The sequence below is a fragment of the Triturus cristatus genome, chromosome 3_1 (assembly GCF_964204655.1).
Source record: "Triturus cristatus chromosome 3_1, aTriCri1.1, whole genome shotgun sequence".
Classification (NCBI taxonomy): domain Eukaryota; kingdom Metazoa; phylum Chordata; class Amphibia; order Caudata; family Salamandridae; genus Triturus; species Triturus cristatus.
In genome coordinates, this window is record NC_140583.1 from 1046621998 (window position 1) to 1046647798 (window position 25801).

A 25801-nucleotide genomic window follows, 5' to 3' on the forward strand; every position below is an offset into this window, starting at 1 on the left:
CGTGCTTCATTCCTCCTCTAATCCACTGTTGGTTGTGCCTATGTTACATCACACCAGAGCAGGCAGATGCTGTTTCTTGGAAAATACTCAGATTTCCAATACACTAGTGGTGAATGACTCTACCCGTGTAAGTGCAGGGCGAGCGCTGTGCATGTGAGAGTGTACAGGGTGCCTGTTCTATGCCCATGAAAAAAAAATGCACACACAAACAAAAATAGAGAAACTGGAAAACCGAAAGCTAAAAAAATCTGATTCATCAGGTCACTTCGGAGAGAAGATGAACACAACTTCCTCCACAAGTTCACGTACATTGTAAAACGTTGACAAGTCAGGAAGTCCTGTTTAGAAAGCTTCTTCTTGTTTTTTTGGACAACGTGGCGACGGCAAAAAATCAGTATTTTGCCAAATCTACAAAAAACAAAAGGAACTAAATGTTCCATAGCTGTGTATATCTTCTGTAGCACACAGAAAGGAAAAGGGCAGTTAATAAAAAATGGATAAGTACACGCAACGTAGGCTTGCACCATACATTTTTACATATTTAAGCATTTCTTGAGTTTCAAACAAGTCCACAAGGTAAGTAGATTAGATGGGTATTCCTACTGTCCTATAATTACAAAGTAAAAATCGTGCCCTTTGCAAACACTCTGCAGGAGTTATGCGATGGGAAATGTTCCCTCAACTTTTTTTCTCCACTGGAAAAATATTTAAATCCCTTCACCCACACTTATTAAAATAAGAGGATGTAGTATTTTTTTTTTTTTGCACAATTTGCTTAATCATCTTTGCTGCTATTGTAGGCGCATAGTTTAGTTATGAATCAAAATCAGGAATGTCTGTGAATATCCACAAGGAGAAAGCTGTGAAGGGGTTTACTGCCATCCAATTAGCTACACCCTGCCTCTCCACTGTGAATACTTGTACCCCTGATGCTAAACATACTGTTGCAGAAAAACGAGCTATGGGCAGTGCTTAATTTGAGCTGGTGGTTTCCGGTGCTCAGCACCATCACTAAATTATCAACACCGGCATTTATGACAGCTGCCACATGGTGGCAGTGTTTGTGTAATTTAGAGATGAACAGAACAACAGTTGTTTATTGATTCAATATACATAAAAACAACTAATACCTGCTGCCCAAGCCATTCCTATAGCTCCGGGGGCCTCCAACGGTCTGAGTTGTCACACTTGTGGCAGTGTGATTGTTAGTAGTTGTGTACGTACTGTCATTGGCAGCACTGGCATTGGCTACGGGTGCTGCAAGCCATTGTGGCCTCCCGGTGAGGGCCCTGTCACTTATTTTTATTTTTACAAATTAAGCACTGTCTATGGGCAGGTTTTCAGTCATTTTCGGTTCCATCTGTCGAAGCAACCTTTCAGTAGCTCACGATTCCGTGAATCAGACTCTGACACTTGCTCCTGCTGATGGCACTATTGACACTTAATTGGCCAAAAAGTTTTCTGAATCAGCCCTAAAACTGTTACATTTAAAGCACAGATGGCCATGCCATGAATTACAAGAATCTATAGTGTTCACGTCTAATACATTTCCAAGCATTTAAGCACAAAAACCGCAGAAGAAAAATATGTAACTGTTCAGATGGACTTGTTGCTTGAATAAAGTAACAATGAATGAATGAGGTTATTTAAAGATTTTTTTTTTATCCAAGCAATTCCGTATATTTCATCTTGTGTGTGGACCGATGTACATAGCACTTGTGGTATATTCTACCATCACCTCCACATGCATCTTCTTCACCCCAGTCCTTAGTGACCTGAGGAGAGACGCCTCCCAGAGACAGTTAACTTGTGAGTGTAAATGTTGTGCAACGGCTTCAAAGCTTCATTTCCCTGAAAAAGAGCCTGCTTCCCTTTCTGTTGCTAACCTTGCTTACTGTCCCAGACCAGTCTCTTCAGCTACAACCTCTTTTCGTTCGTCTGGATAGACCTTCCAATAACTTCTTCCTGGCCATGGAGGTAAATTATTTGTATCTTTTTTAAATAATTGATATTTATGCTAGCCCTATGAAAGTTTGTTCTTAGCACCATGGACCGCGAGCGGCACTGCTAGGGTGTTGTGGCTGTAGATGGTTAGGGGTCATTGCAATCTTTACGGTTATTCCTTCTGTCTCTGTAACATCATTGACCAGGCAAAATTAGCACATTTACCTTATGCTGGTCCTGCCATAGAGGGCTGATGTGGATGTGGACCGTGCTGCACCCTCTCAGATGCTTTTCTTGGGACAGGCAGAGAGAGTTACAGTCCTTGCTGGAGCCCTTGCAGGGTGTGGGTCCTCCCTGCCCCGTTCAGGTGCTGTGTCTGGGCCAGGCAGTTAGTGAAGGGCCAGCAAACTTGATTCCCTGCTTTAAAATGTATTTTAAGAAGTTGTGCAGTCTTGCTTAATTTTTTATAGATTTTTGACTGACTTAGACAGGGCAGTGTATCATGAGGCTTCACCTTGCACTGCCTGGCAACCTATGCACGCGGAGCTAGGTGCTTCTGGTCGTAGGCAATATGGAAGGGTTCAAGCGCACTGAAGGGAAACATCATGTCTCAGAGAACCTGAATCCGCCTGAAGATGAGGAAATGATGTGCATCTCCCGTGCAGAGCGACAGGAGTTTATTGCTGATACTGGGGCTGCTGCCTTAGGGTCTCACGAGGAAGCCTCCCCTGATAAGCGTTTAGATATGGACTCTAATGTGGCGAGGACCTAGACCCACCTCCAATGGACGAGTACATCCAAGGGCGCAGCTGTAGGAAGTGTTTTTCCATGTTTGCCAAAATATGGATTTACTGGATGCTGAACTGGAAGGAGCAGTCGATTTCTATGTCCATTACGAAACCCCTGCTGTAGATTCTTTGAAGATTCACAGGGTTATTAAAGGCAATCTTGTAAAGAAGCAGAAGGATGTTGACAGATCTGAATTTCTCCATTTATTGTCTAATGGATACCCACTGGTTGATGTTACGGAGGAATTCCTCAAGTTTCCAAGTTTAACTCTATTCTGTCTAATATGTCCTCATCTTCATCTCTGACTTTGGATGAAGCTCCACTGAATGATGAGAAATTAGAGGGTGCTCTGAAACATTCTTATCTAGATTTCAACTTGCCAAAACCTGTGCTGCATGTGCTACCCGGACTGCATTTAAAGATATCCTGTATATCTGAGTGTATTCCGAAAGGTACAAGGGAACCCATGACCCACTTTTCTTCGGATATGACCTGTGAACTCCTTTGGTCCTTGGCTTGTGGAGCATCAATTGCGGCCAGAAGTCACCTTGGAATGAGACTATGGAAAAAGAAGGAGGTCAGAGGTCAGCTGGCTCTTTTCAATCTTCTGCTCTTCCTTGGCTCTAAACTATTTGGGCCTGACTTAAGTGACTTAATCCAGAAATGTGTGTATGAGAGGAACACCCTGCAACCTTTAGAAGTGACTTCTTGCTCCTTGCAGATCCTTATTATGGAGAGCACCACAAGGGATTCCGGAGGACAAACAGCTCTTTCGAGGTTGGGCTTGTAGCCTGTGGTTGGGGAGAGGAGGCTCACACTGTAAAATAATTCCTAGTTATATTTGCAGCATTCCCAACAACAGCAGCAATGCCATGCCTCTCCAGGACCCATGGAGCGTTGTGTACAGCAATTCCTCGTCCCCTGAAATCTCCTAGTTCAAGAAGCTGGAGTCCGGAAAGCAATGAAAGAAAGACATTCTATTGATGCCCTTCATCCCCAGATGAGCTTTCCTTCAGTCACTCCTCTTCCTTGTTTTCCGATACGCCAAAAGTCACCGCTAAGAGAAGTCATTTCTCTTCTTTGTCATTAGACATGTTCCATGTTCTCAAGGAGGGGGTTTATTCCATCTTTATCCTGGTTAGAAAAACAGATTACAGTTTGTGAGACACATTCCTTCAACTTGACTACTCTTCCCTGAGTCTTTGCCCTGGTATCTCCAGGAGACTATCTATTAACACCGACTCTGAAGGATATTTATATCCACATTCCGAATTATCCAGACAGCCAACGATTTCTATGGTTTATAGCAATGAACGTTCATTACCATTTCTATGTAATTCCCTTTGGCATCGTAGCTGCCCCAACGGTGTTCCTAAAGTTCCTGTGATGGCTTCAATTCTTTTGGAAGGTGTTCTGATCTTTTCTTACTTAACCAACAGGTTAACTTCTGCTGCTTCTTTTTAAAGTTTCAGTCCGAATATTGGAAGACCAGCAATCTTTCTACCTGTAGAGAAATCACAGGAAAAGAACTTAATTGGAGCCCTCTTAAGGACAGATCTGTGAAGAAGATGCCTTAGATCATATCTGAAACTTTTGCAGACTTATTAGGAGGCTTTGGGGCCATGACTAGTTATGGGTTCAGGGTATCACGGCTGCCACTAGTGTGAGGGTTCCACAGCACATTTTCACATTTAGCCATCTCCTCTAATATTAGTGCCCAGAAACCAAGGAGATGAAGACTCTTTTTCCAGTTTCTGCAGAGTTTATTCAGGGTCTCAGTTGTGGATAGTCCCACAAAGGGTAGACATGGATTCCCCCATCACCACCAGTCTTTGTTATTCACACCACAGAGAGCAGCCTTTGGGATTGCATTGACACCTTTAGGGACCTGAATTGTCGGGCCTTTGGTCGCTGATGGGGGCAACTTATTCTTCAAATTGGAGGAAGGTCTGAGCAATTCTTCAGTCCATTCAGGAGTTTCCTCCCTTCCTTCTGTGGTTGGAAGTCATGGTTTGCATGGATAGCCAAGTGGCAAAGACATATGTAAATTATAAGGTGGAAGCAAAGTAGCCTGCACTAGCTCAAGTGTCTCAGGAGATTTGTTCCTGGGCAGAGATTAATCTTTTATCACTGTGGGCTATCTACTTCTCAGGGAGAGAGAGAAGCTGGAAGCAGACCACCTCAGAAGAGTTTTCCCTCCTCAGTGGCATACTGTCTCTCACAGGAAATGTTTCAGATGGTAAGGGTTCAGCTGCGGCCTCCTGCGAGATTGCACTTCTTCCACCATTCTGTTCAGAGAAGTGGTGTCAGACAGCACAAGGGCATGGAAGCATTGTTTCCGTCCTGCCCTCTGAGGCTTCTTTAGTCTTTCACTCCAGCCAACTTGCTTTAAAAGGAGGTAAAGAAAATTCAGAGGGGGGTGGCGACAGTGATCTTTTTTGGCATTTTTTGGCCATATTGCCACTTGTTTACAAGCATTCTCCAGGCAGTTGTAGTTCCCCCTTTCACATTCCTCTATGTCCATTTCTTTTTCAGTTTCCAGATGAGTACCAATTTCCCTTCACGGCTTGAAGGTTGAGAGGAGGAGGAGGGGTTGTGATTGCGATCCCTATTATACTCTAAATTTCCTTAGGGATGTTTTTCTAAATTTATTGGTTCCTTCTATTTTCAAAGTCCAGATGTCTGCTGTTAGAAATGGGATCTCTGGTTGGCTAAGGCTTACGCCAAAGCCAGGCAGAGACCACCACTCTAGTCAGGGCAAGGGAGTTACACGCCAAAGATAACCCCTGCTCAGCCCCTTGGTAGCTTGGCACGAGCAGTCAGGCTTATCCCGGAGGCAATGTGTAAAGCGTTTGCGCACGCACACAGCAACAACACCCCTGGTACACCACAAACGGAACCCCACACACGGTTATATATAAAAATAGCCTTTATATTATAATAAACACATTAAATCATAATCACATAATGTACACGGTTGCAACTGGCACCGGGCAGTATTTACAGGGGATTATATACACATGACAGGGCCAATTGGGCCACTGTCAGAACAGTCACAAAGTGGAAATAGCAAATGTAGGACTTATAAAAAAAATGTAGTACAAATACTAGATGTAGAACACCAGCAGTAATTACTGCCAACCACTGTACTCGGATTCTCCTGCAACAGAAATCATAGTATGCACAAATAACCTTGCGCAAGAATCACATTAGGCATAAATCACATTACGCAATAGGCATCACAGTATAAATACACTATGTAATTACCATCATAAACACAGTGTGCCCCAAGTGGGGGCACAACACATGAAAAGTGGCCCCAGGCCAACTGGCCTCTCACAGGGCTCGAACGCCCTATGTCCAACAGTGTCAGGGCTGGCTGCACATGCAGCAAACGTAGAGTCCGCAAAAGTTCAGGCCTAAACTTGGCAGCTGCCCACTAAGTGCTGGGCAGCTGTGTAATCACCAAGATGGGCACTGGCACCCTCTGCCCCCCACTGGGACTCTAACAAAACAAATGTGCCCCAAACGTTGCAGCTGCTTGCGCTCTAGCAGGGCAGCTGTGACCAAAATGTGGCAATAAAATCAGGCACTCACGGGGCCTCTTGGGCCCCACTAGAATTCCAAAACCACTATGGCCCTCCGTTGCAGCTTCCCACTGTCAGGCGGGGCAGCTGTGACGATAATTACAAAGGGAAATAAGTACTGGCACTCTCCACGCCTCATGAGCCCCACTCTGGGACTCTGTCAAACAAATGGCCCCCAAAGGAAATCAGGCCGGCTCTTCAGGTGCTCCCTTTGGCAGGGGTGAGGCACCCACAACTAGGTACAATGAAACCCCACTCACCGGGTTGTCGCGGTACTCTGCTCCTCTCCTTGGCTCTTCTGTGACGGCTGCGGCTTCTCCGTGGAGCCTCCGAGGCTCCAAGTGATTAGGCGGCACGCGGGGCTATTGACAGCCGGAGGAGGCCGCAAGGCTTCCCCAGCCCTCGAGCATCACCCGGTCCCTCACCGGGGACACGGGACTTTGCTGGGGAGCCCGCGGGGCTCCAGACGGCTTCCCCAGCTGCAGGCAGCACGTCCTCTCCCTGCTTCCTGGTGATTCCAGGGCACGGGGCTTCCTTCGGGAAAGCGGAAGTCCCGCCCCACGTCAGGCAATACGCGGCCTGACTTCCTGTTTTACCCGGCCGCGGCGGTGATTTTCTTTTGGCGGTTCCTCAGTGCGGGGTGGGTTCCCGCCAAAGAAAGCAATTATCAGCGGGGTGGCGACCCGCTCTTTCAGCAAGCACAACAGCGGGGTGGGCTCCCGCTGTTTTAAAGTTCTATAAAGCGGCCATTACGCGGGGTGGGAACCCGCCTTTTAAATACGCTCAGAAACCAGCAAAGATGTGGGGTGGGCACCCGCCCGGTTACAAGTACAAATCAGCTGCAACAACGCAGGGTGGGCTCCCGCCCTTCCCACGCCAATCAGGGGAATCCCACCCAAAGCAACCTGGGCTGCAGGCCACCAGCAGTCCTCCTGGGGCAGAACACAGCGCTCCCAAGGACAAAAAGTCAAGCGCTCTTCAGAAATGCAAAGTAAAGCGCTCCCCAGCGCTGTAGTACAAAGGAAGCCCTTCTAGGATGAAAAGGGGGGGGGCAAAGGGCTGGGCCCAGGTAGGCCAGCTCACAGGGCCCTCCAGCAGGGAGGCAGTCCCTAGTGGCGGTTCCTCCTGGAGCATGGCAGCAGCAGGCCCCCCTCAAGTCAGGAGCAACAGAGAACAGTTTCATGGGGTCACAGCCCCTTCTTTTATACACAGCTGTCCTTTGTCACACAGCACAGGGCTGGGGGAAACCAGATGCAACTGGTTTGGGGGAGCTTTGGAGCACTTTGTTGTGCTCAGCTCCTCTTCCCTTTGTCAGGTGGGGGCTAGGTGGTCAGACGCACCACAGAGGGTGGAGCCAGCATTGTGGAGGGAAGGCACAGTCCTATTCAGGTCCCAGGTGCAACTCCTCCCTCCCATCTAGATGCAGATCTCTCTATTTACCACTGGGCTGACTCACCCTGGCTCCTAGAATTCCCCACCCCATCCAGCGCCTGTCAATCAAAAGCCAGACATGCACTCCACATCAGGTAGGCAGGAACAATAGCACACAGAAATGCCAACTTCTAGAAGTGGCACATCTCCACCAGTCACAATAAATCTGCGCACACCATTGCGCAGCATTTATTCTCACGAGTTCGCACATACTAAGCTCGACCCTGCACTCCTCTCACACCAGAAATTACCACGGACACACACATCCTCATGCATTCCTATGGGAGGGCAGGCCAGTCTCACTAAATGTAACACAGAGCGTACGCACTTTACACTGGGACACAGTGCTAAAGTGCCTAGAGGCCTAAAACCACTAACATTACAAAGGGAAAAGGCTAAGAGACAGGCAAAAAGTTTAGGGGTGAACCTGCCAAAAGGGCCAAGTCCAACATCTGCCATTTGTGCCTTCTGCGAATCATGGCGTCAAGTTGCTACAGTAGTTCCTTTGGTTAGATGGCTTCTTAAGAGTTTCTGCAACCAACATCCTGTAGTGCATTCCCCTACCCCTATTCCTCCTGGGACCGCCAACAGTGTTAGAAAGTTTGCAAAGGTTCTCCATTTTATTCTTTATCTTCTAATCTACTATTTTGGCTCCCAGTGAAGGCTGCTATTTTAGTAAAAATCACTTATGGACGCACATTGGATGAGCCGTGAAATTTGGTCATTTCTTCTGGAGATTTCAATCATTCCTAAAAGAATGATATTAAGACAAGGTCCTGGGTTTACTCTCAAGATTTCTTCCCATTTTCATACTTCTCAAGACATTTCTACCCGGTTTTCGTTGTGAACTAAATAATAATAATGGATCCCTCCTTCATTAGGTGGTTGTCGAGCATTGCTCATTTATCTGAATCAGAGAAAGTAGCTTCAATCTTCAGAGTCCTTCAAAGGCAACTGCAGCTAGTTTAAGTCATTGGATTGTATTGACTATTCTCTGGCTTGTCTTCCATGGTCAAGAAGTTTCCTTGAGGGATTCAGGAAAAATCCACCAGAGTTGTGGCAGCATCCTTGGCGGAGGCCAGTGTGGTTTCTTTGTCTGAGACTGGCTGAGTTGCCCTTTGGGCTCATACCCATACATTTGTTTTACGCTACCGTCTTGATGTTTTGGGGGCTGGTAGTGATCATTGTCTTTCTCACGTGTTCCAAGCTGTTGGTGTTTGAGTGTAATAGCATATTTGTTTTTGCTGCATCCCGGGCTCTGTGGTTATTGGGTCAACACCTGAGCGTTATTATCCTTAAGTAAGGACAGGGACGAGGAAGGTGGAAGCAGGGTCAAGTCCCAACTAGATAAGGGCAATCTTCATTACACTGGCGTCATTCGTGTAACTTTGGGAATTTTGATTTGTGCTGGTTACACAAATTTCCTGAAATGATGCTGTTATGCCAGTGGCTTAATCACGCCACTGCCCTAATCACGCCACTGACCATGGCACAAATCTAGCATGGGAGCACGAGAACAATGCAAATCACCAGAACGCAAGCTACTAATGTGTACGGCAATTGTGTTTTTTGCACTATTTTATTATGTGGCTATTTTATCTATTTTTGCACATCAAAAATTGATGCAAGAATGCATTTTACACTGAAATATAGCGTTAAATGACGGATTTGCATTTCATGTAATTGCACATAATTTTGCATAATTTTCCAGAAATTTAGTGTAATTACACTAAAGAAAATGTAGGCAAATTTCGCACACCCCTAGCTTTAGGTTCAAACCTTACCTGTCTCTGGAAGGCACGTCTTCTCAATTCAGCGAGTACAGGGATGAGAAAGAGTAGTGCATGAAGTAATGAAAATTATTGGTAAGTAATTGGGACTTTCCCGTAAAAGGCCCTGTGGCACTTTGCATTTAGGACCTGGCATCATTTTAGTGCACCGTTATTCATATTCAACCTCGGTTTTAATATCCCTGTTGTAAAAGCAGATGTCTAACATGCCTTTTCTTTGTTGTCAAAATGTTCACTTTGTCTTCTGTTGGAAAAGTCCTGCTTTCATCAGCCTTCTAAGCACTCTCTATTACCAGCTAATTTTCAGTCCGCGGAAAATGTCAACATGGGTCCAAAAGGGGTTTGAGTTTATTTCAGCATTTCGAATTGTGGTCAAATTTCACCCTGACAAGTGTTTTTCCAATGCAAATTCCTGTAGGTTTTACAAATAGGAATATGAAGTTGGTTGAAAAGTTATGGGGGGCATATTTACAAGGGCATTGCGCCACCGGAGTGTCACTTTTTCCGAACGGTCCGGTGGCGCAATGCCCTGCTCCATATTTACAAGGCCCTCCACGCCGCAGTTTTCTGTGGCAAAGGGGCGTGCGATGGATGTTTCTGTGGACGTTCCCACGCAAAACTCATTGCTTTTTGACACTGCCTCAGATTTACAGGGATCTGTAAATACAATGCAGCACCAAAAACTAACGCCTTTCAAAAGGATGCTTTATAGTGGGGCAACGAGGAGGAATACTTTTATTTCTCCTCATTTTCTGCTCTTTCTATGTGTGCTGCTTTCTGCGGCACACATAGGAGCAAATTGCCATTAACTCCTTCCATGTGTCGGACGGCCCCCGGCCGTCCGACGTCACGGTGGGCGTGTGCAGAGGACGGCCGGGAGCCGTCTGAACCCCGCCCACTCATTAATTCGCCCGCACCGCGGGGGAATTTGCGCAGCGCCAAAGGGGTTAATTATTCTTTTTGTGCAGGAAGGTGCCTTCCTGCACAAACACAACATCCTTGCTGTGCAGTGGCGTGGTAGGTTGAGGACTAGTCTGGCGGCGGCATTCTGGACGTTCTGGAGTTTGTCTGTGAGGTGCTTGTTGATCCCGGCATATAGTGCTTTGCCATAGTCCAGCCTGCTACTGATGAGGGCATGTGGGACAGTTTTCCTGTGTTCGGGGGGGATCCACTTGAAGGTCTTGCGGAGTAGGCAGAGGATGTGGTAGGAGGAGGAAGTTGTGGCGTTGACCTGGTGGTCCATTTTGAGTTCGGAGTCCAGGATGATTCCGAGGTTGCGTGCGTGGTCTGTGGGGTTAGGGGGTTCTCCAAGGGCGGTGGGCCACAAGGTGTCGTTCCAGGCCTCGGGGTGTGCACCCATGATTAGTATATCAGTTTTGTCCGTGTTCAGTTGAAGGCAGCTGTTCTTCCTCCAACTGGTGACGGCTTCCATTCCGTCATGAAAGTTGAGTTTGGTGACGTTGGGTTTGTTGGATAAGGAGAGGATGAGTGAGGTGTCGCCTGCATACGATGAGATGTTGAGTCTGTGTGCTCGGACGATGGATGCGAGCGGGGCCATGTAAATGTTGAACAGGGTCGGGCTGATGGAGGATCCTTGTGGAACTCCGCAGGTGGTTGGAGTCGGTTCTGAGGGGAATGGAGGGAGTGTAACTCGTTGCTTTCTGCCAGAGAGGAAGGAGAGGATCCAGTCCGGGGCCTTGTTCCGGATTCCTGAATCGCAGAGTCTGGGGGCTAGGGTGTGGTGAGAGACAGTGTTGAAGGCCGCAGAGAGGTCAAGAAGGATGAGGGCCTCGGTCTCGCCTCTGTCAAGGAGGGCGCTGATGCCGTCGGTTGCAGCGAGGAGTGTGGTTTCGGTGCTATGGTTCCTTCTGAAGCCTGATTGGGAGGAGTCGAGGATGTTGTTTGCTTCGATGAAGACGGCGAGTAGGCTGTTGACGGCCTTTTTCATGACTTTGGCCGGATAAGGGAGTAGGGAGATCGGTCTGAAATTCTTGAGGTCGGTGGGGTCCACTGAGGGTTTTTTCAGGAGAGGGTTGATCTCGGCATGTTTCCAGTCGTCAGGGAAGGAGGCGATCTCGAAGGAGCGGTTGATGATACGTTGGAGTTCGGGGGCGATGATGTCTGTGGCTTTGCGGTAGATATGGTGGGGGCAGGGGTCTATGGGGAGCCCGGAGTGGGTGGTCTTCATAATCCTCAGGGTGTCTTCGATGCGGAAGGCGGTCCAGCTGTCAAGGTTTTGGCTGCATGCTGCTGGGAGCGGTAGGAGGGGGTTCCTTGTGGGGGTTGTTGACATCGAAGTTGTCGTAGAGGGTCTTGATTTTGTGATGGAAGAAAGTGCTGAGTCTGCCGCAGAGGTCCTGGGAGGGGTGATGTCTGTGGACTTGCTGTTGGGTTGGGCGAACTCTTTGATGATGTGATGAGGGACCCAGGTAGTTCATATCGCACAAATATTCAGTGGCCTAGGGCTGAGTGGGGCCCCTTGAAGGGTTGGGGGAAGTAAGGAGGTGTGGGGCCTCCTGTGCCACAGGGACCAGTGTTACACCACTGGCTCAGACCCGTTTTCATCTCCTCTCTTCTCCTCATTTGCTGAAAAACACAGAAGTCACTGTGGCAAATTCAAAAGCAAGTTAGCAAAATTCAAACTCTCCCGCTGTTGTAATGAAGGATGATAGGGCCCTAGATTCTGAATGTAGTTGTGTATGGGTCTGAGTGGGTTTCATATCACTGTCAGGAAGGAATTTTGTCTTTTTTTCTGAATCAGCATCATCTAATTGAAAACTACAATGTAAAACAACTTCTTAATTCGATTAAAATTTAAAGGCCCTACATTGCGACAGACTCGCAGTTTTGTGCGCCTGTAGCTAGTTTATCCCTTAAGAATAAAAATTCACACTTATGATGACATATGTTGTTTATATCACGATGAGTAAGTTATATTCTTTTGAAAGCTTAGGGGTCAGCCGTTGCTCAGGAGACTGTCCACAAAGTCAGCGGGGTAAAGATAAATACACTGTCCAATTAACTGTTACAGGCATGGTGAGGGTGCCTAGGTTGGCCTCTGCTGTACATGGAAAGTGGGTACATTTATTAATGCATATCTTGAATGTTTAGAACTTTTTACATTAACAATTTATATTAGCCCCTTCTTAAGAGTTCGGCTGTACGAGAATGGACTAACGAAATATTTGGTGAATAGGGTAAATTATAGTAGTGTTTTACCAGGGTGGTACTGTCTGAGTCTTTGGAGCAGTTATGAATTAATAGGGTATGTGGATTTTAACTGCTGTATTAAGCCGTGGATATGTTTATATTTTTTATGACAAATTTATTTGAACAAAATAATTAACTTTTAGGGGAAATTAAGTTTTCCATCACTGGCAATAAAGTACTATAGAGTTAATAATATAGATAAGAAATAATGGTAAGATGTATTAATATGCAACAGGTTTATTACTTTGTAATCTGCCAAATAGGTAAAAAATAGTCTTCATATGGTACGCATCTATTTCGCTGCCTGATGTAATGTAACATGAAAGTGGTTCCGGAAAAATTGATTTAAGTCTTGTAAATTTGCTTTTGAAAATCCTGAGAATCATTGCTTAGTTTGTAAAAGAATAAGTGCCTGGTACTAAATTGTTCTCAGAAGACCATGGCTGGTGCTACTGATTGCCGGGGTTGCCGGGGTTGTGGAATACTGAGGACTGCAGAGCACAAGTCAGGGGTACATGCGGTTAGATGGCGTCCACCCACTATTTTCACATGGTGGATGTCGTCTGCCCTCCCAAGAATTTAGGCACAGCAAAAATATGCTGAATTTGAATGTGATGTCACGCACCATGATGTCACTTGTATACTGCCTAACTTGGTTGGTCCGCCCACTTCATTTTTTAGGACTTGTGCCCTGCGAGGCTATGTAATGTTGCTCCCACTTCATGCCTCCTTTATCTACCACCATACACTCCACATTCCTTTATCACAGTCTGCAGGCTCTGTTTATCTGTGTTTTCGCCCTTTGTCATGGGTTTCCATATTTTCTCTTCCCTCTTTCCCAGTGGACGTTCCCAGAGTTTGACCAGAGGTAAGAGCGGGGGGCAGGAGGTGGCGACAGATGACGATGTGCGGGGGAAGGAGACAGACGATGAGCTGGGGGGAGGCGACAGACGACGAGGGAGAGAAAACTTACCTTGCGCTCGCCCCCGCCCACCCCTAGCTGCCCCACTGCTTTTTCCCTATTTTCTGCATCTACTTCTCTTTCATTCTGGGTCAAAATCTGATGATGAAAAATACGTTTCAGTCCCCAAACATGAGTACCGGTGAAACCCCACCTGCAGCCACCGACTTAGGACAACATGCATTATGGCTGAAGGGTGCCTGCACTAGCACTATGCAGCTTTATTAGTGCCAGTGCTAGGGGAAACACAGGGGTGAGCCGTATTCTTGTAAATATGGCGTATCCCAGTGTTATAAAAATTTCGGAGCGCGACGGTACCAATTTTGACGTAACACCGCTCTCCGGCCTTTTGTTGTAATTATCCCCCTGCAGCTGCATAGAGAGAAGTTAACTACCTTGGCAAGGAAGCTAAAGCTCGAATCTATGGGGAGGGAAATGTACCATATGTTCTTAGTCCATGTGACAGGTTTTAAAAAGCTTGTTTGTCTGATGACGCCTCAACGCAGTTTAAATCTGTAGATAACTTCAAAGATGTGCATATTAATTCCTTAAACAGTCACCCCGTACTGTCCAGTTACGCATTGAGCTTCAGGTACAGACCCAAGACTAAATTAAATTAGGTCATTTTCAGTTCAATATTTTATGGTAATCACAGCGGCGTCTGTTTATTTAGACAATATAGACTTTGTTAAAGATGCATATTCATTGAGAAGAAGCAAATGCCAATGATTCCATGCTTTTATTTTTTGGGAAATTTTCTGTTTTGAGCTTCTTAGAACTGTACAATAAACAGAGCACCAGCTATGCTTGGATGACAATCAATGGCTTCACATCGCTTAGTCCACAGCGATATTTCAGCCTGGGATACTCTAGGAACACCAAGGAGAGAGTCCTGAAACATTGACTAGAAAAACTCCCAGCTATTGGGCCAAACAGGGGGGCAACACAGACCACAGACTAGCTTGTTGGTGTGAAATAGGCCGCTTTATTGGAAACAGGTGCACCTTACAAACAACGTCCCCTGGCCTGTGCCGTACAAAACGAATCCTCACTAAATATAGTCTTCCTATCTTACCTCCCACCCCCTCCCCTAAACATGTTTCCCCCCTGCAACGATTATAAACACAAACTTACAATTCCTAACTTTTCTACACCTACCTAACTAGGTAACTTCTTATGTTCTATCACACTGTAACCATACCTCATTATAACCCCAATGACCTTGGAAAAAACACCCCCAGCAGCATAGCGCACCGCACCAGCACCTGTTCCAGTGACAACCCCGTACAAATTCCCCCCCCCCCCCCCGATGCCCCTACTTTCAAGAAAACCACCAAACCGAAAACTGAATAGGCTAAACCAACAGGGAAAACTAAAATAGAGGTGACCCAAAGAAAAAAAAAACAAGGGAGGGAGGGCGGGACAAAGCAACAAGCCCAGTGTGTACCCTGCAAACCGGCTGTCGTGTGACAACCACCAAAATGGTGGCTCGTGACATAAGATGGCCGGTTATAAAGACCCCCCAGCCCAAAACCAGCCCAACCCCAGCCCAGCAAGCCCAACGCTAGCCCAAAGGAGCCCAACCAGCCCACTGAGCTCCGGCTGCCCCCGGGGGGGGGCAAGCCTCTCGCTGGTCGTCCGCCCCCCAAAGCCCTATTGGGCCAAACAGGGGGCAGCACAGACCATAGACTAGCTTGTTGGTGTGAAAAAGGCTGCTTTATTGGAAACAGGTGCACCTTACAAACAACATCCCTTGGCCTGTGTCGTACAAAACTAATCCTCACTAAATATAGTCTCTTCCTATCTTACCCCCCACCCCCTCCCCTAAACATGTTTTCCCCCTGCAACAATTATAAACACAAACTTACAATTCCTAACTTTTCTACACCTACCTAACTAGGTAACTTCTTATGTTCTATCACACTGTAACCATACCTCATTATATCCCCAATGACCTAGGAAAAAACGCCACTCTAAAGTCGGGACTGACAGCTTTCGACCCCCCTTAGGCATCCTGACGCTTCGGATATCTGCACACACCAATAGCCCTGTCCAAAGCCTCCTTCAGCTGTACTATGTACAATTCCATGCCATATCGAGACAGATGAACCCCATCCTCTCTAAAGAAATACACCGCTGCATAGCACAGCTCCGGGTGTTCCATCCTACCTAACCCTTCCTTATCGCAGAAAATCCTCATGTCCCTATTGATCTTCCTGTGCGCCCTATCTATGGCTGGCGGCCGCTCAGCCCCTCTCCAAAATCTCCTAGGGATAAACTCAGACCATATGATATGGCAACCTGACCACTGTTTCCGAATCTCCAGCAAGTCCCGCTTCATTTGCTTCAACAACGCCGGGCCCTTGCATTGCACCAGATCGTTTTCTCCTAAGTGGATGACTAAAACATCGGGACAAACTCCCCCCCGACCACCTTGTTCAAAGCCGGAAATAGCTCCTGCCACCTCATGCCCCCCTTTCCCTGCCAATGACAAAGAAAAAGCCTAGGATCCAACTTTAAATTAAGATTCCTGTTCTTGTCCCATTCGGAACGCTCCGCTCGCTTCACGAAAGAGTGTCCTAAGATGAGGATGGACAAACCGGCCACGTCCGGCCCCGCCACCGCACCTGAAAAGACGCACATGTAAAACAAGGGAACAGCACTTCATGCCTCCTCTTCCATTCCGACACCCCGCAACCTGATGTACTTCTTGTAGTAGTCCGATTTCCACCTCCCCAAGCGCATAAGTTCCTCCCTCCCCCACCCTTTCCTGGCTGCATCCGTCGCCGCACCTATGCGAAAAGAATGCGTCCCAAAAAGTCTGGGGTCCTCACCCATGACGTGCAGGGCGTGCCGAAGAACCCAAAGCAGCTGGGCCACTGTCACCCTTCCCCGTCAACCCGTCGAAAAACCTCCCCCGCTGCCACCGCCACCGCCAACCTGGACGACAAAGTCTCCCCCCACCCCGCTGGGCACACCGCCCGTTGATCGGTCTTCAAGTGCTGCAACAGAACCGCCACCTCCCTGGACCGCAATTCTACCTCCCCCCATCGTATCCCTGGCTTCCCCCTCGGCCCCACCAGCTCGGACACCCAAAAGGCCCCAAAATACATCCACGACATGAGTGTGGAAAACAAAGTGGTCTCCTCCTGGTTGCGGCAAACGCTGGGCAAGAGCAGTATTAAGCCGACAAGAATACTCGCCTTGATGGGACGACGCTGACGGGCCTTGGCGCCCCTTTCCCGCACCCAACCTTCTAATAGACGTGCGCCCAATTCCCCCGCCGACGACGCAAAGCTCCACCACAATTTCCCCATAAATGCTATGGCTGACAACTTGCCTGCAATCGTCGCTTTCGACATCCCCCTGTCCATCATCACCAGAATAAACTGCACTACCTGTTCGTCCCTCACCCATCAATCGTCATGTCGCCCCGCCCCACTGTCCAAAACTTCCCGCCATGCTTGCTCGTATGTCTTCCACATGGAAACGGCTACAGACCCTCTTACCAGTTGTACGACCCTTTCTCTCCTTCCGACCACAGTCCCGCTGGCACTGGCGTCTTGCGTTTGTCCGCCTTCGTGGCTAGCCCATGGAACCTCTGCCACTGTGAACGAGACAAAGCATCCGCAATGTCATTGTCCACCCCTGGCACATGCCAGGCTTAAAACAAGATGTCATGTTCCAAACATTGCAGCACAAACACCCTCAACAACTTGAGCACTTGTGGGTCCCTAGCTGACTGCCTATTGACGACATGGACCACTGACATGTTGTCCACTCTGAAAATCACCCTTTTGTGTGCTAGCTCCCGCGCCCACACCGTCACTGCTACTACCAGCGGGAACAGTTTCAAGAAAGCGATGTTCTTCCCCCCGTCCTGCCAGTGTGGTGGCCAGACCTCCGCGCACCACCTCCCCTGCCAGTACAAACCAAACCTGCCAACTCCCGCCGCGTCCAAGGATATGGTCACGTCCCATTCCCAATCTTCCGGATACCATTACATCGCTCTAAGAAGGCCCGCCACATGCGCAGGTCCTCCTTCGTCCCTGCCAACAAGCTCAGATGATGGTGCGGTAGTGTCAAACCAGACAGGGCCCGGCCCAGTCGTCTGCAAAAAGTATGCCCCTCCCGCACCACTTGGCACGTGAAATTCAAATGCCCCAAAAGAACCTGTACCTCCCGCACCATCCCCTTCTGTTTCACCAGCATGGTGTCCACCAACCACAGCATGTGCACCTTTTTGTCTCCCGGCAAGTGTGCCTCCATGGCCACCGAGTCTAGCTCTATGCCCAGAAATGACAGCACCGTGCTGGGACCCCGTGTCTTCTCTGGCGCCAGGGGCACACCCAGGTAACCCATGAGCTCTGTAAAACCGTCCAGCTGTTGCTGGCAGTCCGCCGAACCGGGCAGTCCCACCAGGAAAAAGTCATTCAGGTAGTGCGTCACCGTCTCTTTGCCTGTGCGCCACGAGAAAGCCCACTGCAAGAAGGTACTGAAGCGTTCAAACAAAGCGCACGAGATCGAACACCCCATGGGAAAAGCCTTGTCCAAAAAATGGCACCGTCGAACTGTGTACCCAACAGTTGGTAGTCCTCCGGGTGCACCGGTAACAACCCGAAAGCTGACTTGATGTCACATTTCGCCATAAGGGCGCCCGCCCCCACCGTCGCCACCAACAGCCGCGCCACATCCACTGAGGAGTAAGATACGACGACAGTTCCGCCGCTATGTAATCATTGACCGACGCCCCCTCCGGCCATGACAGATGCTGAATCAGGTGAAACTGTCCCGGATCCTTCTTCGGCACCACTCCTATGGGGGAGATGATCAGGTCCCGTATAGGGGTCTCGCGAACGGGGCCTGCCATCCGCCCCTCCCGTACCTCTCTGCCCAGTTTTTCCCGTACCACCGTCTTATGCGTATTGGCCGATTTCATATTTTCGGCCCACCTGGTGATTCTCGGACCCTCGTACCCCAGCCGGAAACCCTCCCGAAAACCTTGTCGCAGCAGCCCCGCGTCTTCGGTCCGCGGATAAGACGCCAAGAAGGGCTCCAGCCGGTCCTGTTTAACTGGCGTAAGCGCCCTTGCCCTGAGTCCCCTGGCCTCCCCTGCCTCCTGACTGTTGCCCCATCGGCGCGGACTGCTGACCCTGATTGCCACCCCCCGTTCCCCAGCATTGCACCACCCGGTGACGCTTCCCGCATTTGGAGCATTCCTTACCGGAATTTGCAATATTGTCGAGCACAAACGCCCTTGTTGTAGTCCCAACATGCTCCCACCGTGGCACCGACGGTATTCTCTCCCTGCCCCACCCCACCCACGGGTGGGGCGGGTTGGAAAGGGGCAGGGCGCGAGCGGCAATCCGCTGGCCGTGTAAATCATTTTGCCAAACTTCGCCCCTCCCATGGTCTGCTGGTACAGATCCGAGTCGATTTCCCCCCATTTCGCCTCCGGGTCCCAGGCCAAACGCACCCTAAACTCCTCGTCATAGTGCGACCACGCGTAACCCCCATACGTGACCTGAGCCCGCGGGATCACGTCCATGAATTTAAAAAGGGCGACCAACCTATCCAGGTACTTTGTGCAGTAGACACTGGCAAAAATCAAGAAACCCGTCGACCAATTTTCGATATTCAGTGGCACTCTCGGCCGCTTGGCCAACTCCTGCTCCTCCTCCTTAGACCCTTCCTTCGCCGTCAGCTCGCGGTGCAGGAGCTTCAGGATATCCACGTACTCCCCTTTCCATATCTTCTCCTTGGTAGCCAACAACAAGTGTGCCCCCAAGGGTTTCGTAATGCCCATATACGGCAGTTTGCGCACCGGGACATCATGACTCTCCTTCCCCTCTTTACCATCCTTGAGAGTCCCCCCCATCTATTTCTTTGCCCGAGGACCCGTCCCCGCCTGTACCCGCCTCGTCTGGCCCCACCCCAGTGTTCCGCACAAACGTTCCTTTATTCAAACGCACCCCCGTCTCCTCCCCCCCTCGCATCCGTGCCGACCGAGACCCAGTCCCGAGGGGCCCTGCCCGACCCGCTCCCCGCTCCGTTCCGTGCCTTACCTGGCGTGAAGGTCGGCGTCCGCACCGGATCCCACCGCCTAACCAGTGGAGCAGGGGGCCGTCACTCTATCTGTCTTGGGCCTCTGTGGTGCGACCTGCAAGAAACTAGAAGGAGCATTACTCCGATCCCCCCCCAACCTGACCCTCCCCCACCTTCGCTCCAGTATTTCCCCTTCCTCCACGCTCTCCTCATCGTAGTCCAACTGCGCGCCACCCTCCCCGGTGTCCAACCCCCCATGTGTTCCTGCCATAGGCCGCCCTCCGCGGGCTCTAGCCTGCTCAGCCCAGCCCGTTCCCTACATGTGCGGAGCAGCTCTCCTAAATCCACACTCTCCCTCCTCCGCTTTGCGTGCCACTCTTCTGGGTCCCATGCTGAACTGACGGACCAATGCCCCCATCCCCCGATGGCTGCATCGACCCTTCGGGGTGGGGCTGGCGGGGACTTACCGCCCCACCTCCCGTATGACGCCACTGCCAGGTCCCTCATGGGAGTGTGACCGTCTGCATAAGGCAGAGCCGGCCCATCCCCTCGGTGGATTGGAGCCGCATGCTGCTCTCCCGAGCACCTCGCCACACTTTCCTGCCGAAAAAAATAGGTGGAGTTCAACATGCCGGGGTTAAAATTGTCCCCCGCTCCGCCCCATCCCCTAGAGTCCCCCCGGGATCCCCCCCTCCTGGTCCCAGACGAAAGACCCCCGCGTCGCGAAGGTGTAAACCGCCATGCCCCGAACTCCCCTCCACTGCCCAGAGAGCCCCACTCCCCTCCCCTCAGCCACCTGCCCCCTCCTCCCCGTCACTCCACACCAGAGATTCCAGCTCCCGGTGGATCGCGACGCCCCCCCGAACCCCCTCTGGCTCCCCCGCACCCCCCGACACCCGACGTTCCCGCCGTGTCCCCCAGGCCCCCCCGACCGACCACTGCTTGCGCGGGCCCTCTAGCACCCCCCCCGCGCCTGTCTGCCGCATCCAGAGCCAGCACAGACCCGCACCGCGGCAAGACCAAGCCTGCCGCCCCCGCCCCTCCCCCGGCATCTCCCTCCCCCGGAGGCCTTCGTGCAACCCCCCTGCCTCCTGCCCACCCGCCCCTCCCCCACCCCCGGGCTCCGCGGCCTGGCCTGCACCCCCGTGCTCGTAGACCCTCCATGTGGACCCTCTGACCCCCCACAAAACCCCCCTGCTCCCTCCCCCCCTTCCCCTTCCTCAGAGCTGTCAATTATCAAAGGAGAGGACCCCCCTTCGCTTCCCGGTGCTGGCACGTCCCCCGCACTGCCCCACCCATTGCCCCGTTTCTGCTTCTGGGCGCCGCCTCCCCGCGCCTGCTGTGCCTCCCGCGGCATCTGCCTGTCCCCTGTCTGCATGGCCCTCCCCGCTCCTTCCTTAAACTTCAAAGGGGGCCTCGGGACCGCGCCCCGCCTCCCCACGCCGACATTTCAACGGCACTGCCGCTGCCACGTCCCCCCCCTCCGTTGCTACCCGCTTCACTGTGCGCAACGGCTTGCAGGCGAGTACCGCCGCTGCGACGCCACTCGCTGCGCATCTAGGGGACCTCACCTTCGCTTCGGGCCGCAGCAGGTCTGTGCGGCCCTCGTCCTCAAGGAGGCGGATGGCCTCCAGCACCCGCGGATCTTCCAAGCGCGCTATACCCTCTGCAAATGCTCCTGGGCAGCCGCGTCCGTTGCAAACCTCCCGCCCCACCAATGTCTCGCCCGCTTTCCCGAATGGATGCCTCGCCGCAACACGGTCAACCAGACAACAAAGCCACAGGCCCAACAAACAAGCCCAGTGTGTACCCTGCAAACCGGCTGTCGTGTCACAACCACCAACATGGTGGCTCGTGACATAAGGTGGCCGGTTATAAAGACCCCCAGCCCAAAACCAGCCCAACCCCAGCCCAGCAAGCCCAACGCTAGCCCAAAAGAGCCCAACCAGCCCACTGAGCTCCGGCTGCCCCCCGGCCCAAAACCCCCCGGGGGGGCAAGCCTTCCGCTGGTCGCCGCTCCCCCCCCCCCCCCCCAAAGCCCTTTTCCGCATATGCCACCATAGCTGAGGGGGCAAACGCCCTCTCACTGCTGCCTGTGCATCAACGGAAACGAGGACATGGCACACCTGATCTACACATGCACTAGCCTGAAGGGGAGAGGTCTTGTCTGCTCAAACAGCAGTTCAACCAGCTTGGGATCGGCACACGGAGACAGGCTATGATAGCCTGTTTCAAACCAGACGACCCGCAGATAAACTGCAAGTTAGTAAAATTTCTAGCACTGATAGACGACAAACTGTCAAGCGCAGAAACGGTTCCTGGAACGCCTCGGGACGCCCTCACCTAATTTATAAAAAACAACCACTCTTCTGGCATTTTGCTTGCCATTTTTTTCATTTTTTTGGTCCATCTACCTCACTGGATAGAAACCATTTCGCTGCTCACCCAGAAGGCCCCCTCTCTCAACTGCAACTCACCTGACTTTTCTGCACAGCAAAGCTCATTCATATATGCCCACGTACTGCAATAATCCATCAACAAACTGCCTCTCCAGAGAATAGTCAAAAACACTGCCTTGGGCAAAAGCACAAGAAGACATTGGTTTTAAACTACCCTGGCAGTTCGCACTCGTTTTATCAGTTTTTACTCGTAACACGCTAGTCTTTAACCTACCTTCTAAAAATTGAGTGGTTATATTGGTTTTGTACTTTTGTAATGGTTTTAATTAACTATACACAATAAAGGCTACTTACTTACTTACAGAGCACCAGCTAACAAAAGCTTTCCAAGGTGTAAACCACTGGTACATCTGGACAAAGTTACGTTTACAGATGTGCATGGGGCTAATCTAGGCAGATCATATTTATATCACGCATGTGAAAATGCGGGTGTAGTATATGAGCGTTAGAGGTGTGGCCAGGGATATGCACTGCACATTTGGCGTACACAACAAAGTAGAGGAGAGGAGGAGGGTGAAGGAAAGAGGAAGGGTTAGGGAGAAAGTAGAGAGAGAGCGAGGGAGAGATAGCAAGGGGAAGACAGTGTGAGCCAGAGAGAGACAGTACGACAGAAAGAGACAGAGTGAGAGGCAGTGACAGAGAAAGAGAAGGAGAGAGAAACAGCAATACAGATGGGTAAGGGAGTGAGGGTGAATGGAAATGGGAGACAGAGAGGAATACAGAGGCAGGGAAACAGAGAGAGTCTGTGTCTGACTCTTCAGTATTTGTGTATTTTCCTGTATCTGAACCTGCCCCTTTACAAGTGAGTTTCTGTAACAACCACTTTGGGTCTGTTCAGCCAGGACATAGGATAACAAACTCAATGAATAACCCCTCTGCTGGAGCAATAACGCAGGCCCTTCGTAATTCGATAGCTGCCACTGCAGTAGAGTAATACAATGGAGAGTGTAATTTATGATATATAAATTGATCTCACTGGTGCAGTCCAAACTGACAAACTGCTGCTGGAAACAGTTCCGCAGGCATTACTTACAAAGAAGGTATTATTTCAACTCTTCTATCTTCTACCTGTCTCGACACAAAGGGGGGAGATGTCTTGGGTAACCATGTATTATGGCCTGTAATTGCATCAAGTGTTTCTCGTGACGCGACAGGCCTAAGTGCAAGTGGATTGTAAATGTCATCAGAACCCCGAGGCTGGACAGTAGGACCAGAAAACACATTTATCATCAGGGACTGTTTGTTTTAAACAAACAAAAGATATCCTGTAGGTTTCCTATTGGTTGAAAACATGCAACGAGCCAGAAGGACATCACTCTCATGAATAATGGTTTAGAAAAACTCTGAGATATAGCACTAGACACTTACGTAAAACGTAGCCCCACTTCGACCATGGCAGGAGCCTTAAATACGTGAGTGTGTGCGTAAACTGTTTATGAAGACGTAAAACACACCTGACAATCTACGCAGAGAAGGATCTAGAAAAGGTTCCAGCACAGTGATCAGAAGACTATTGTCCTAGAGTGTGGCTCATACTGCCAAAAATAAAGGCAAGCAGCACAAAACGTGGCTGGAGGAAATCCGTGCTTAATTTGAGCCGTGGTTGCAGGTGGGGGCCCAGGGGCACTCATTTTTGGGGAATGGCACAAATTTTTCCTCAGGAGACTTTGACCCAGATGAAGAGAGGGAAAACACAAAAAGGGAAGAAGGACAAAGAAAAAGATGGAAAAACCATGAAAAAGGGATAAAGCTGGGACCAGCAATAGTGAGATAAAGGGGCAAGGAGTGTCTTGAGGTGGATTAAAGCGGCATGAAGTAGAATCAAGACTAGGCAGTGTTGATATTTGGCATGCCAACGTTCAATAGAGCCAACCGCAGGGTCTGAGCAAAACTTTGGGTCCAAACGCTTATCCTTTTACAAATTAAGCACTGTAGGTAATAATGTAATTGGTCAGAAGTTGGTTCTGTCTGAGAGCTGTGCTAAATACTTAAACTAAGAGCAAATGGAGTTTCTGTGCGATTCGATGTTATGAGTAAGTCTGGGCCGTGAACTCTTCTCCGTTTGCGGAGGTTGCCGAGTTTTCCACACTCCGAGTTACGCGGAGGTCAAAAAAACTTTCCCTCACATTCATTAACGTCAAGTTGGCGAGCGCAAGTGAGGAAAATCCACCTCCCGGCGAGATTATTCCTCGTTCGCTATCATCAACATCAAGTTGGTGAGCGCGAGCACGGAAAATCAGGTCAGATTTCTCATTGCGGGAGGTCGCGTATGCTCGCGACCGCTCAGGTTGAGAACTCACCCGTTCGCGTTGTGAAAGCTGCCGCTCGAGTAAAAATCTACTCGGGCGGCAGAAAGGAAGCAGCACCCACCTGCGCTGTGCATGGTGCCGTTCGCAATGATTGTACAGTGCGGACGTGCACCTGGCACTGAAAATCACAGCAAACTGCATTTTTATCTAAATAAACTCCGCCGCTTGCGGAGCTCTGCATACTCCGCCCAGGCTTTGTTATGAGGTTAAAGTCAACTTTCTTGCTCTTGAATTTTTGCTCAGGCATAGTCCGCCAGGTAATTCCTGGATGCAAACCAGTGTGGAAAGTGGAATACTATGCAGTTTTACCAGGTACAAGGACCATATCTACATTTGAAGGACCATTCCATGCTAGTAAATTCAAAACATAACAATGGGGAGATAGATTTATTGTGTTGTAATAGGATCACTCCTGGTAGCATTTGTGTGATTTTACTAGCCAATCATAGATGGGTAGTACTTGTAGAAACTTTCGAAAAAGGACTAATAGAAGTGTTTTCAAGATAAAGGAATAACAAAAGCCTTATCAATATCATCTACCATGATGAATTCCACCACCACTGAGAAAGAAATGTTCTGATGGACTATCTCTAACTAAACCACCAATCATGCAAAGCAGTGTTTCCACGGGCCACTAGAATAGAAGATGCTAGATTATTCACCTCACCACCATAGCTATGCATTCACTCGGATTATTAATGGGGAATTTACAAGCCTCTCCCCATGGCTGTGTCTCAGCTGAAGGAGATTCTCACTGATCACAAACTGGTTGACATTTGGTTCACCAGGCACCCAGAATCACTTGAAGGTACCTGTATTTCTACAACACATAACTCCCACTAAAAAACCAGCTACTGTCACCAGGGAAGTAGGCAATCACACTACATTAATTGAGCACAAGCCTAGAAACTTTCTGATTATACTCTAGCTCTTCTAACATTATCCTTTCCATTGGCATGGCCCAAAACATTACGTTGGAGGTTACTTCCAATGCTCTGCAAGATCCCGTATTCAATTCATGAATACAATACACATGGCTATGTTAGAATATTTCACCATCAATGAAAAATCTGTGCTCAGTGCTGTCGGGTGTGGCCATTATGGTAGTTATTAAAAGGTACCTGCATCTGAAAGCAATCAGGGATAATAAAAGATATACAGTGCCTTTCCCAGAGACTAGAAAACGAGCTGCATGACTTGGAAAAGGAGTATTGTTAATCCTGGAATAAAATACACTGGCTGACATCATGCTAAAGCTTGAGGAATACAACGAGGC

General features: G+C 49.5%; 1 long non-coding RNA gene across 1 annotated transcript in view; it reads left to right on the plus strand.

Moving 5' to 3' along the window:
- Positions 1-1905: 1905 nt before the first annotated feature.
- The window catches only part of LOC146861483 (uncharacterized), a 124937-nt gene continuing 101041 nt past the window's right edge, over positions 1906-25801 (plus strand). The window contains exon 1 of the long non-coding RNA XR_014978968.1: positions 1906-1977. This is a non-coding gene — a long non-coding RNA (uncharacterized LOC146861483). The remainder of the gene's footprint in view (positions 1978-25801) is intronic.